Source organism: Daphnia pulicaria, chromosome 6 (assembly GCF_021234035.1).
Source record: "Daphnia pulicaria isolate SC F1-1A chromosome 6, SC_F0-13Bv2, whole genome shotgun sequence".
Lineage (NCBI taxonomy): Eukaryota > Metazoa > Arthropoda > Branchiopoda > Diplostraca > Daphniidae > Daphnia > Daphnia pulicaria.
The window spans coordinates 5420693-5433330 of NC_060918.1; the positions used below are offsets into that span (position 1 = coordinate 5420693).

General features: G+C 37.4%; 1 long non-coding RNA gene across 1 annotated transcript; it reads right to left on the reverse strand.

The window, feature by feature from the left end:
- Positions 1–9691: 9691 nt before the first annotated feature.
- Positions 9692–10020, reverse strand: LOC124341941. Its single transcript, XR_006918681.1, has 2 exons — positions 9847–10020; positions 9692–9774 (listed from the first exon to the last, which is right to left on the reverse strand). It is a non-coding gene; the product is annotated as an uncharacterized LOC124341941 (long non-coding RNA).
- Between the last annotated feature and the right edge of the window lie 2618 nt (positions 10021–12638).

The following is a 12638-nucleotide window of genomic DNA, read 5'->3' on the forward strand; positions in this document are numbered from 1 at the left end:
GTTAAAACAGAATTTTGCAACAGATTCATTAAAAAATATATTTTAAACTAAAAAAAAAAATCGGTGACGGCAGTACTGCTTAATTTAAAATTATGTCCCATCTACTTGACATCCTGTCATCGAAAACTGATCCATCCCCTGTGAAACAAGAAATGAATGTTTAAGCGACGGTATATTATGAATGTTTCTTAGAATGGGTTCTGGGACATCCAGTTGTTATCCTATGTACATCCAAGATGCCCAATGTGACCTTTATTCTTATGCGTGTCGCCACTGTCTGTTGGGTGTTCTCAGGATGTCTATTTTCATGGTGGATTTGAAATATAAAATAAACAATAAATGGAGGATAGGATTTTTTTTTAAAATTTAATCGACTAAAAAAATGTGTTACTAATTACTAGAAACTACACCTTTAAACATTACAATCCGAAACGGAGAGACATTACATTTTATAAAATACCATTTTCTTAGTTTTCATAAAAGAAAATTTTTGATGTCCTGTTAATTACAATACTTACAAAAATTAATTATGGTGCTGATCTGATCTGATTCTGGTGTATCATGAGGGAGAAGGGAAGATACCACAAAATAATTTTTTTTTTCAATAAAGGAGGAGAATTGATCCCTTTAAAAGACTGATGGAATTTAAAAGAACTTATGGGTGAAGACACAGCATTAATTCTAAATTATGAAAAAAAAACAATCGATGGCGCTAAACTTTACAGGAAGATTAACAAAATCAAGCTTTTGAGGGAAAACTCTTCCAATAATATGAATAAAACGAATACCACCTCACGAAATTGTATACAATAGCTACAGTATTATCGAAAAGAAGTTCACATTTATTCGGCTTTTTGCACCCAATTCAGCACTTCTTGTGATGGAGAATTTTAAAGTCATCACAAAAAATTCCGTCATTCAATCATTGGGTCATCGTAATGTTGATCTTTCAAATTAGAAAAAATTACCGCAATGCCAATGTTGGCTTTCTGACAAATTTTGATTTATCCGATTGTCTCTAAAATAGAATAGTGAAAGGGGTTATTTCTTACTAGATTTTTTTATGACTTTCAACATTTTTGAATTAATACCCGATTTAAGAGTCTAATGAACTATACAATCAAACGTCATCGGTAAGGTGCATTAGATTATGGACATCGCACAAAAGAAATTGTTTTCTATATGTATGGCATGCTGAGTATGGCAGAATTTACAAAATTAATCAGCAGTTTAAAAAAAAATCTGAACAATATCGATTCTTGCATTTGTCTCACTGGAAGGCAATAGAGTACAATCAATCTCCCAACTGTGGTACCTATGGTCCTTGTGGTCCTTGTTGTCCTGGTTTTCCTAGGGGGCCTTAGGGCCTTTGTCGGCCGTCCGTTTCTTGTGGCACAGCCTGGTCCTGTGGGCCCCGGAAAAGCTGTCGGGTTTGTGACCATTATTACGTCAGTATCTTTCGGCTCGGAGGAGTTTCCTTTCTGGAATTTTTACAGGCTTGTGTCAAACAAGCAGTCTGCGCTTGAGGTTTTGTCAAATGTCTCAAAGAATTCCTTGTCAATTGTGATTAATTAGTTTTCTAATTTTGAGATTCTGGCTAATCTTTTTTTAGGTTTTTCTTTGATTTTTAATATATAATGTTTGAGTTGAACCAAACTTGTTGTACTCAGTATTTGTAGGCGACTTCTAATTTGGCCTGATCTCCGAACATTGGAGTCGGGTTTTTCTTCTACGCTCACTTCTTCTGAAGAACATTGAATCCGCTTTTGTATTTACCTCCGATTTAAGTGGGTTTTTAGCAGTCATATCCCGACGCTCCTTTCTCCTACTTGATCTCTGATGTTGTCACTTTCCACCACTAGAATTTGATTCCCTGCATATAAAGTTTTTTTCCAAAAGTTTCTCTACGTGTCAAAGCTGTTTGGTGTCTCTTTTACTCCACGGCTGATACTCGCAAATATTTATTTTGGAAAGCGTCACGTCGACAGTTCTTTATCGGAAACTCCTTGTCTTCTGGTCCGTAGACCAACAGAGTGCCTTTGTTACTGTATCGGCGGAGAATTTGTCTGAGAGGGTCACTACGACAGCTCTTTATGAAAATTTTCCTTGTTTGGACACAAACTGAGCGGAACTAACAGAGTGCCTTTTTTTCTCTGTTGATATTGTTGCTTGGGTAGAGTCACTTCAACAATGGAACTCAGAAACAGACTTGTATGGACTATATTTTCTCTCTGATATTATGATAGTGCTTTTTCATGTTCAAAAACTGATCAGTAGCGTGGTGCAGTAGAAAATTTGCGTGGTACTTTCCACCAGCATCAAAGCTGAGCACCAGCCCACAAGCTCTGAGGCAGCCTGTGAGGCTGAAAAAGAAACCATTTGGCTTCGTCGTATACACCATGACATCAACTTCACTCAAAAGGCATTTTCCATCTAGGAAAACCAATAGAAGGTGAAATCAACGTTTCTCAGGTAAATTTTTCACACCAGCTGTCTGGCTATTTAAAAAATAGAAATCTGTAGTACCTAACATGAAGATTAACTTATTCTTCAACTTTTACTAAAATCTAGAAGGACCTCAAGTATTTTTTTAGCCCTTTTTGGGAAGCGCATAACGAATGCACGGCAAACACCAGACTTTTGGTTTGCAAAGTAGGTACAGTTGGCGCCAATTGCAGGTGGTAAGGAAATGTTAGGAAAGGGGTAGCATTTTTTTCATATCCACAATTTTGTTTTGAATCCGCCTCCAAAAATCTTAGCAACTACGTTGCTAATTAAAAAAAAAAACTAAAGTCTCGTAGCACCAAAAGACGCCATGCTTAAAGCGTCTGAAGTAGGTACACTATACAAATTTGACCGGTAGGTACTTAGTGTATCAATCATTGGATCAATATCAGTTAATTTTTGAAATATTATTTCTGCATTAACATGGGTTCACAATCCCGAACTTTATCCAAAAATTGGAAAAGGCTGAATATCCCAGTAGCTCAATACGCAGAATCTTCACAATCTTCACAGCAAAAAAAATGTCGTAATGACACAAGTAAAGTGGCACAACCTAATTTATCAAGTGGTTAGTACATTGCATTATTAACTTAAAGAAATTTGTGTTTGAGTCCTAATGTTCTTTTATAAAATTTGTTTTTAGTTCGACCCAATAGATTTCTGCAGGGTGACATGCCTAAGCTTACAAAGAGTCCTTCAACAAAAGTCTTTCAGAACAGCAGTATGTGTTTAGAAGAGGATAGAGTGGACAATGCCTCAAATAAAAGAGGTTATGATGGTAACCAAGCATATGAAAGTTAAAACAAAGGTTGATTCTGGTAATGGAGGTGGAAAAGTGAATGGAGAATCTGTAAAAGGGCTTCTCTTTGCAAAAACTGTGATTGTATCATAAATTGTTGATGATAAAATAGTATATATGATAACAGAAGATGAATTGGCAGGTACCAGTTTTTAAATATTCATTTGTCATGTTCTTTGTTTTTTGTGTTTCATTTCTCCTCTTTTTAGAAGCCATTGGAGCAAGGGACGAAATGACTGCGATGGTTTCTGTCACTCTCCTTCTCATCCAAGTAAAATAAGAGAATTTAGAACTTAAACTAATGGTGCAAACGCTACTTGAGAAAGTGGAGCGTCTGCTACAATCAAGAAACTCAGAAACGATGGTTGAGTTTGGCTTGCGATTACCACTCATAACGCGAGAAGACTTTATTAAAGTAGATTCCGAACTGGAGAAAGGCAATACAGCAGGTTAAGAGAATATGCAAATTGCTTTAAATAAAAGGATTTTCTTTTTGATTACTTTAATGAACTTCGATTGATGATTCCGACGGTAATATTGTACCGCCGGAAGAAGTTCAATCGGTAATTTTTGTATGAATTAAGCTGAATCTCAAAAATAAAAGAGTGACGATTCAAAAAATTGAATTGAATTTTAAGATTGATCAAATTTTAAGCGTGATTGTGGCAAGACTGAAATGAGAAGAATAAGAAATATTCAAAAAAAGCTAAGAAGCTGAAGGAACTTTTAAGTGAAAACAATCGTTTGAAACAAGTGTTATTTTCATTAACTTATTAACAAATTTAATAACTAATTAATAATCAACTAATTTTTTTTCAACTAGTTATTGCAATCAATTTTGCAATTCAGTTTCGTTATCTGAATTAACGAACAATTTAAGTAGGTGAATTCAGTAAACCGACGATGGTTTTCAACCAAAAAAAATACTCCTTTTTTATATTGTTATGATGAGCTTGGTAAGTTTTATAATACTCTTAATATTCACAATTTTTGCATGAGATTCAATGTAGTAAATTTTAAATTGAAAACATATTTTATTTTTTTTCTTGTTTCTTCCCCTTCTCCCCATTTCCACCCACCTGCAGTTGTCGTCCCCCATAAACGCGCATATTTGTATTTTTCTCTGTCTTACAGAGCGCGGGGGAAATAGGGGAAAGAAAAGGACTGGATCGGGCAAAAAAGTAAATTCTGTTTTCAATTACAATCGATGAACTTGTCATGATGAACTTCAAGAACAATCTCGGCATCTTATCATTCTCGCCATACGCCTCGCAGGAGTAGAGCATAATTATATTCAGGAGCCGCGGGCGTTACGGAAAACCTTGGCGCGTTGCGTCAAATATCAGTGCAGATGTGCGCAACCTCAACAAACGGTAATGGCTTTCCCACGAAAAGGATGTCACCGTTCTTCCGACCCATCTCGACTTCTTATCTTGACTTCTTCGGGCCTTTCAACACAGTGATCGGCCGGAGCATGGAGAAGCGCTATGGCCTCATCACCTGTTTCTCCACCTTTGTCATTCACCTGGGGCTAGTTTATTCTCTCTCTGCAAATTTTTTTTGATGGCGTTACGCCAGTTCATCACCGATTGAGGCCATTTAAGCACCGTTTCTCCGACAATGGAACTATTATAGTCATGGTTGAAAAGAAACTGCGCGAGAGGATTGTGAAACTGAACTCAAAGCTGGTGACATAGGAAATGATCAACCGTGGGATCGACTGGAAATTCTCGCCACCACACACGTTTTGGCAGATCATTGGAGCGCCTTGTCGGTTCAAGCAAGAAATCACTGTGGGCGTTGCTAGGCTAGGGCTGGGATAGAAGAGCGCAGTGCCACTGACGAGATGAATTCAACATATATCGAAATGAAATACTTCTTTATTGCTAAAATTTTCCGGTGTAGAAACTACTTGCCTCGCGATGTAACTGCTTACCATCCTTTGTTGGCACATCGGGAGCCAAGTAAATTTCGTTGGGAAGGCTCGTAATCTGCTTCCTCATATGCGTTCTCCTTTTCTTCCAGGCTGCCAGTTTCTCCTGGAATCTTTGAACTTCAACTGCTCCATTTACTGGGCCTTTGGGAGTGGTTGTGACGAAATAATCCAGAGGTGCTGGTTGGATGACTGAAGCTTGTAGATAAAACGCGCGAGATCGACACACCGAAGAGACTCAGTGTTGTGGTGACTCTACCAATGAGAGACTTTGAGAACAGGAAGGCTGGGACGTAAAGAATCAACACCGGATGCCAGTGGAGGAGGGATCTAGCTGAAAGCTTGAGCGAATAAGTAGAGATCTCCGGTTCAAAGGACCAAAGTTTTCCACTGATGTGAACTGAACGGCGATAACTAAGAGGGGGGGGGTGCGAATTGTCGTTACTTGTTTTATTTAAGAGAAATGAATGATGTTAGGTGATATTGATGAGGTATTAACAAGCAGATATGAATAGGTGTGTCAATAGTTGGGGCCCTAGTGGAGGTTTGTCGGGTCAAAACTGGTTTCAAACCGGTTTTGTTCACTGGTGTGAAGTGTGATACATATCCCGAGTAAAAGTTTTTCGTTCGAATTTTCGTTTTAAATCCATCAAATCGATGCAAAAAGCGTCTAAAATGCATGCGACAATTTTGATTATTAACCGAGATTTAACGCTGTTGTTTCGGTTTTTAGACGGTATTAAAACAGTAAATCGACTGCGTTTACAATTCAACTGTAAACCGGATCAGAAATTAATTAAATGTACCGATTTGTTATGTTTTACATTAATTTGACAATTGCTTCTGAAATAAGTATAATATAATTAAATCGAAATATACTTTTATTTAATGTGACAAAACACATATTTACAAGTTTATTTAGGTTCATATTTATGTTAACACATATAAACATCAGTGAAATAGTTAAATAAATTAAAATAAAATTGTAATTATGATACAAGCCGCCAATAAATGATCGTACAACATGTGGCGGTCCACGTTGAAAACGTTCCGGCTAATCTTCACCAAATTCTCCAGTTCGTCGAGTTTTTTCTTACGCACGTAGAAGGAGCAGACGTTGTCCAGTCGACTGTTGACGATACGCAGTCCAGGAGTCTACACACAAAAATGTTGTCCCCAAAAATTCAAAGATGAAATTAGAAATTAAAGATTCTCTCGCTGTATATACTCGAGGAACTATTTCGGGAACTTATTTATAGACTATCTAAATATATATGCATTGCACACACAAACACACACACACACATTTATTTACATACCTCGAGGAGTTTTTTTGCATCTTTGACTCGCTGACAGCTAAGAAAAGCCAGCGACAGATCAAAGAGACTGTCCCTCTCCCCGTGGACTTGACTGTTCATTTTCATAAGTCGGTCAAGTCTTCTCGTGTCGTCTTTTTCAATCAAACTGGCGGCTAATTCGGTGCTCCAAGGTGTCGAGCGTCGCTCTTTTGTCAAACGATCAAACTCGGCTAGGGAACTGTCCCAATCATCTCTAATTTTAAAAACAAAATGATGACTCACGTTACACAAATGAAAATGAAACTGAAACTTAACGTACCGAACAGCATGGACTTTGACTAGTGTACCTAACAGGGCTCTACTCATTTTCAAGGCTTTCGATTGTTCCAGACAGTCGAATATTTTCTGAATTACTTCGACATTGCCATTTTTGGCAGCGGCGTCCATCAGTCGAACAGCACTTGCGTTGACGGATCTCGTCAACTCGATTTTTCAGCCACTTGCGGATCAGCTTTCAATTTTTCTAGAAAGCGAATCGCATCAACTGGCCGACCTCCTTTCAACAGATGAGCAGAGAGATTCATGATTTTAGAAGGCAGGATGATAAGGTCGGGGTCCTTGTGCAGTCGGGAGAATAAATCGAGAGCCTCGTCCAAACGTCCGTGATGGCCGTACAGGTCCATTAACAAGAGATTTAATTCGATCTTGAAAAAAACACTGCGGGCCTCCAGCTCCTGGTCAAATATGTACATTACTCATTTGTAATTTGGTTAAAGAAGAAGATACGAAAAATAAAACAAACCTTTTTCGATGTCAATGCTTCGTGTAATTTACGCTCTCGTACGAATGCACAGAATTTATTGATGTTTTTCTTATTTGACTGACTATTCGTTCCCAACTGAAGGCGCTTAGGCAAGGGATTCAACGGTACAGGAATTAGTTGTCCCGAGGTTAGTTCAGCCAAGAGATCAACGGAAGCAGGAGTCAACTGGCCTTCTGATACTTTGTCACGTACAAATTGGGCCACGCTCAAAGAAATGGTCAATCCCTGATCACGAAAAGCTTCTAAAAGAGGCTCAATTACTTCCAGCTGTCCGGAACTGGAAAATAAAAAGAAGAATTTAAGGAATAGTAGAAATGTACATTGATGACGTAGTATCTTACGGTGTTTGTTCGCAAATCTCTTTTAAAATTGACCCAATTATTTGACCGGATAATTCAATCACTTCGCTTTTCATTTCATCTTCTTCCCCATCTGGCAGTAGAGAATTTACCAGTTTGGCAAGGCCTGAAGCATTTCCAGATTTGATATAGGCGGTGGCGATGTCTTCGTACAAACTCCAGTTCATTTTGATGCTATACAACAGAATAAAAAGGCTATCAGTTTACTTTCATTTCTTTATTCATCTTCTTCCATTTTTCTAAAGTCAAAATAACGAAAAACGATTAAGATTATGAAAATAAATAAATTAAATAATATAATAAAATTATGAAAATAAATTAGTTTCGTCTGTCTTCTCTTTTTAAATTTGGCTCTGTTCTCTCTCTTTTATGTTAGAACCACCATGGTTAGAACAAACACAAAAAATCGGTAATAAATGTCAGCACAGTGTTTCTTAGCTTTGTGATAGTTACTATTCAGCCTTCTTTTCCAGCTTTCGTCATCAAAACCATAATCAACTGGACCGTGCTTCATAATCAATATATTCATTGACTGGTTACTGATTTCTTGTTTGAAATAGGTATCCTTGTTTTTCTTTGATTCAGTACATTGTCTAAAGCTTTTTTTTCTTCAAAACACACGTTATGCCTTGTTGTACAAATGTGATCAGAATGAATTTAACCTAATTAGGGTAATGATCAGATACAGGAGTCGAATGCTGTATTGTTTTGGGTGAGAGCTACCTGAAGAGCCACAAAATGAAAGAAAGACGTTAACATTAGAGAAATCAGACTGTGTTTTCTTTTCTGGAAAATGTGGTCAATTTTTTCTATCATTAAAAGGTGATAAAAGTCATAACCCAAAATGCAAATAATAATTTATTCAATTACCACTGAAATCTGAAATTTCTTTGTTTTAATAATTCTAATGATTCCAGTGACTTACTATTGTTTAAAATCCTTCACTTTGGCATTAGAATCTTTTTTAAAAATTCAGGTGTCACTTACACGGAAGACGTAAGGTAAAATCTACTGCACTCCGGAGTCCGGAGCGCTCTAGTGTCAAAAGTGGCTATTGCACTCCGGAGTCCGGAGTCCTCTAGCGTCAAAAGTGGTTATTGCACTCCGGAAAGGAAATGAGTCACCCTCTGTCGCCCCCTTACTTGCCTGAAGGTCGAGCCGGAGTTCTCAGAATGTGGCTTCGAGGGGTTCTTTGTGACCTTTAAACGCATTGACCAGCAACTCACTATTTCTGCTGATTGACACGTAACGTGTGATTCAGCTGATTTCACGCTATAAACCATGCAATGCTCGTGTCTCTTATTCCAATAAACTAACAGCTAAACACGTCTTTCATATCTTGAAACAAAACAATACAAAACTTAACATGCAGATGCAGTTTACTTTATTATAGTGAGAATATCAAAAGACATTTCAAATTTTGAGTGCGAAAAAATACTTGGTATTTTCGTGTTCAGTTTCACTCGGTGCTTTGTCATCACATGAATGAACTGACAATGAAAAAGTAATTGATTTAAAAGGGGAAAGAATTGGCACATGGTGCGGCGTCAATCAAAGATCCTTTAAGAGCGGATTATGGAAGCGCCTTGTCCTTTGATGATGGGTTGCTTTGGGTTCCAACGCCGCGGAAATAATCATAAACAAAGTTAACCACTGCTCTTTTTGGCTACCCAATGTCGTTGCTAAAATCACTTGCCTTAAATCAGACTTTTGATAGTAATTCTGAGATTGTAAGGGTTTATTAAGCAGTTAATGACAGAAAATGTATATCTGCGTCGTGGTCATTGTGAGTCAATTAGTAGTTACAACAATGACCGAAGAAATCAAATCGCACTTGACGAAAAGTTTAAGTTTAAAATAATTCAATACACGTGCCCTCATTTTGGTACTCACAAATCACGATCAGTAAAGGGTTCACGACTGAACCAAAATGTGATGCCAAACAATTGTCCAGTGCAGATTAGATTTGTTTTAAATCCAGTTAGTGAAAAGTTTGAGATCAAGGTCTTGGAGTTGGAGCATAAAGACCACCCTGTTTCTGCGGAACATGTCAAGACCTATGCAAGAAAAAGGTAGGATTTACTTTTACATTGGTTCCCAAATTTCATTAATGTGCTAGAACTATTTACTTTACATTCCGTGTGATGTAATAAGGTTTTGTTGTATGTTCGATTGGTTAAATGATTGGATCTCATGTTATATTTCCTGGAATGACCTTGTTGCACGTTATTACAGGCATATGAATGACGAGGCCCTTAGTTTCGCCAACGGTGCGCTTTCTGCCGGCGCTCAACCGACTAAAATTCGCATTCAATGGTGGACTCTAGCTAAGTTAACAATACTAACCAAGTTCCATCTTTTATACAATTATACTGGCTATTTGTGTTTATTAGTGAAATTAAAATATATTTGATTGTTATTATAATTACATTGCAAATTTATTTCTTACCTTTAATTGAATATTTAATGAATTCAAAACCATTGTAAAGTCAAAACACAGAATCATTCGTTATTTGTTTGCCATTCGTCGCCATAAATTTCCGGAGTGCAATAGCCACTTTTGACGCTAGAGGACTCCGGACTCCGGAGTGCAATAGCCACTTTTGACACTAGAGCGCTCCGGACCCCGGAGTGCAATCAAGACGTAATGTTTAGTTGTTTACTTTGTCTTGTCGTCTGCTATAAATAATGATTAATGTAATAGACCACGAAAGGATGCTGAGTTGCCAGGTCTGGAAAAGGTCGAAAATCTCATTTGTGGTAAACTTGCCTGAAATTAGCACAGGCCTCTTATGTAGCTTCATTTTCAATTAAATCGTAGTAAGTCAAAGAACGAGTTTTTCCCATGTTTTAAATTTTTACATGAATCTAACTCATGTTTCATGTATGCTTCCAAATAATGAGAAATAACCAGGTAAAAATAAAAAATTGGTAATTTCTTTTCAGTTATTAAATGTGTGTTAGGGATGAAATTGAACAATTGATCTCTTTTATTTATTTCTTACAAAATTTTCTTCTCTTACGAAAGAATCACATGATAATGTGGAATTTTACAGAAAAGAAATTACACAGAGTTACGTTTTTTGGGGGGCTGCTCGTGTTGCGCATCGTACTCAATAAGAGCTTTATTCAACTGCACCATCCGTTGGTCGATAGCCATGATCGTTTCCTTGTCAGCTTTAGTTATTGCTGCATCATCGTCATCAACTTGGTTTTCAGTTGCCGCTGCACACGTGGACTTAGTTACGGACTGGCTGTACTCGTACCCAATAAATCTCCGAGCTTTTTGAATAACTTCGGTCATCGTTGACATAGGCAGGGAGGGTCGCTTGTGAATTGCCAGTACGCTATTAATGACAACTAGAGGTAGGATAAAGTTAAGAGATTAATAACTATTTTTCACTTAATCTTTATTATATGATAACCTCCAAAAACTGCATTCAAATTTATCAAGTGGCCAAATGCAAATCTTAAATCTTTGCCTCGTTTCTTCCATTGGATCTTAGAGCAAAGAGATCTACTGAAAACCGCTAGTAAGACTGCTTTGGCGATTTGGTTTTTCGACCCCAATGTTCTCAGATTATGAATCTGAACAGCACACTACAAGAAAATGATGTTTGACACCAATATAAGTTTTACATTTTACTAATAGTACATACCAGAGAGATGGAAAGCTCCATGTCACATAGAGCAGCGTTGAGAACAGCTACTTCCTCTGGAAGTAGGATTGGCAAGGAAAGCTGTGACTTTACTACTTCTTTGAAGTGTTCCATGTTATCCTTCATCACAGTTTCGCACGATGCCCTTTCATTTCGCATTGATTTCAGTACATCCAAAATTGAACTTATTAAAGCCTGTAGGACTTTTTGTTGATAACGAGATTCTGCTTCTCCATTTTCCTCTATTAAACAAAATAGAAAATATTAGAAAATTAAATAAATTAAAAATATAACGTTGAAATATTGGAAGTTGCCGAAGTACCTGTTGCAGAGGCTTCCTTCATTGATAACTTAATAGGTGACAATTGATGATCATAATCCTCCTCGGGGGTAGAATTAGGAGAATCTGGAACACTTTTCTTACCTAATTCAGCAGTGCCATAAATTCGCTTCGCTACCTTCGATGATCCTGCCTTTGGATGCGATTCAGCTTGACCTTCCCATTCCGATTCTTCGTCACCTGACAAATTTACTAGCTGTGATATACCAGGATGGTTTTCATAATTTTTTTCTTCGGAAGATGGGCGTTTATTTGATAACCGTCTTGAGTTAGATATCTCGTCTTCTAGTCTCGTCGATATCCGTCGTCTCGTATTAGATATCTCGTCTTGTTCTACTTGGACTTGAGCGCCTTCCATATGTCTTATGGCGTCGAAATTTGGCACTGATGAAAGAAAAAAACTAAAAAAAGCACGAAAAAGATTTTGAAAAATTAATTACCTGGGCCGGTTTCCGTTAACAAATCGACTACGTCGTATTCCACATAGGAAGTTTCAGGAAAACGCCTTTTTTTTAAACTTATGTCTCCCCAATTCCATGGTTTTACACCGTTTACATTAAATCCAGGCGAGGGATATAAAAAGTATGCAAGGTTGACGTCCATCCAGGTTTCTGGAACTTTGTAAACAAACGTCTGCACGCCTCCATCTGCATCAGGTTCTGTTGTAAGAACAACGTGATAATTTAATGGCGCTTGAAGAGCACTGGCAGGAGTACCAATATCACTATATATCCCCTTCCAGTTCGGATAGCAAACAACTACCAGCTCAAATTAAAATGTAATTACTTGTTCTTCTGAGGGATAACACGTTCCACTCTTTGTTGTTTGATATGCCATTTTCGTCCGTTCCTTAACCTTTTACGAAATGAAACATAAATAACTAACAGAACAACAATTAAAACATCAATCCAATTTATTCCTA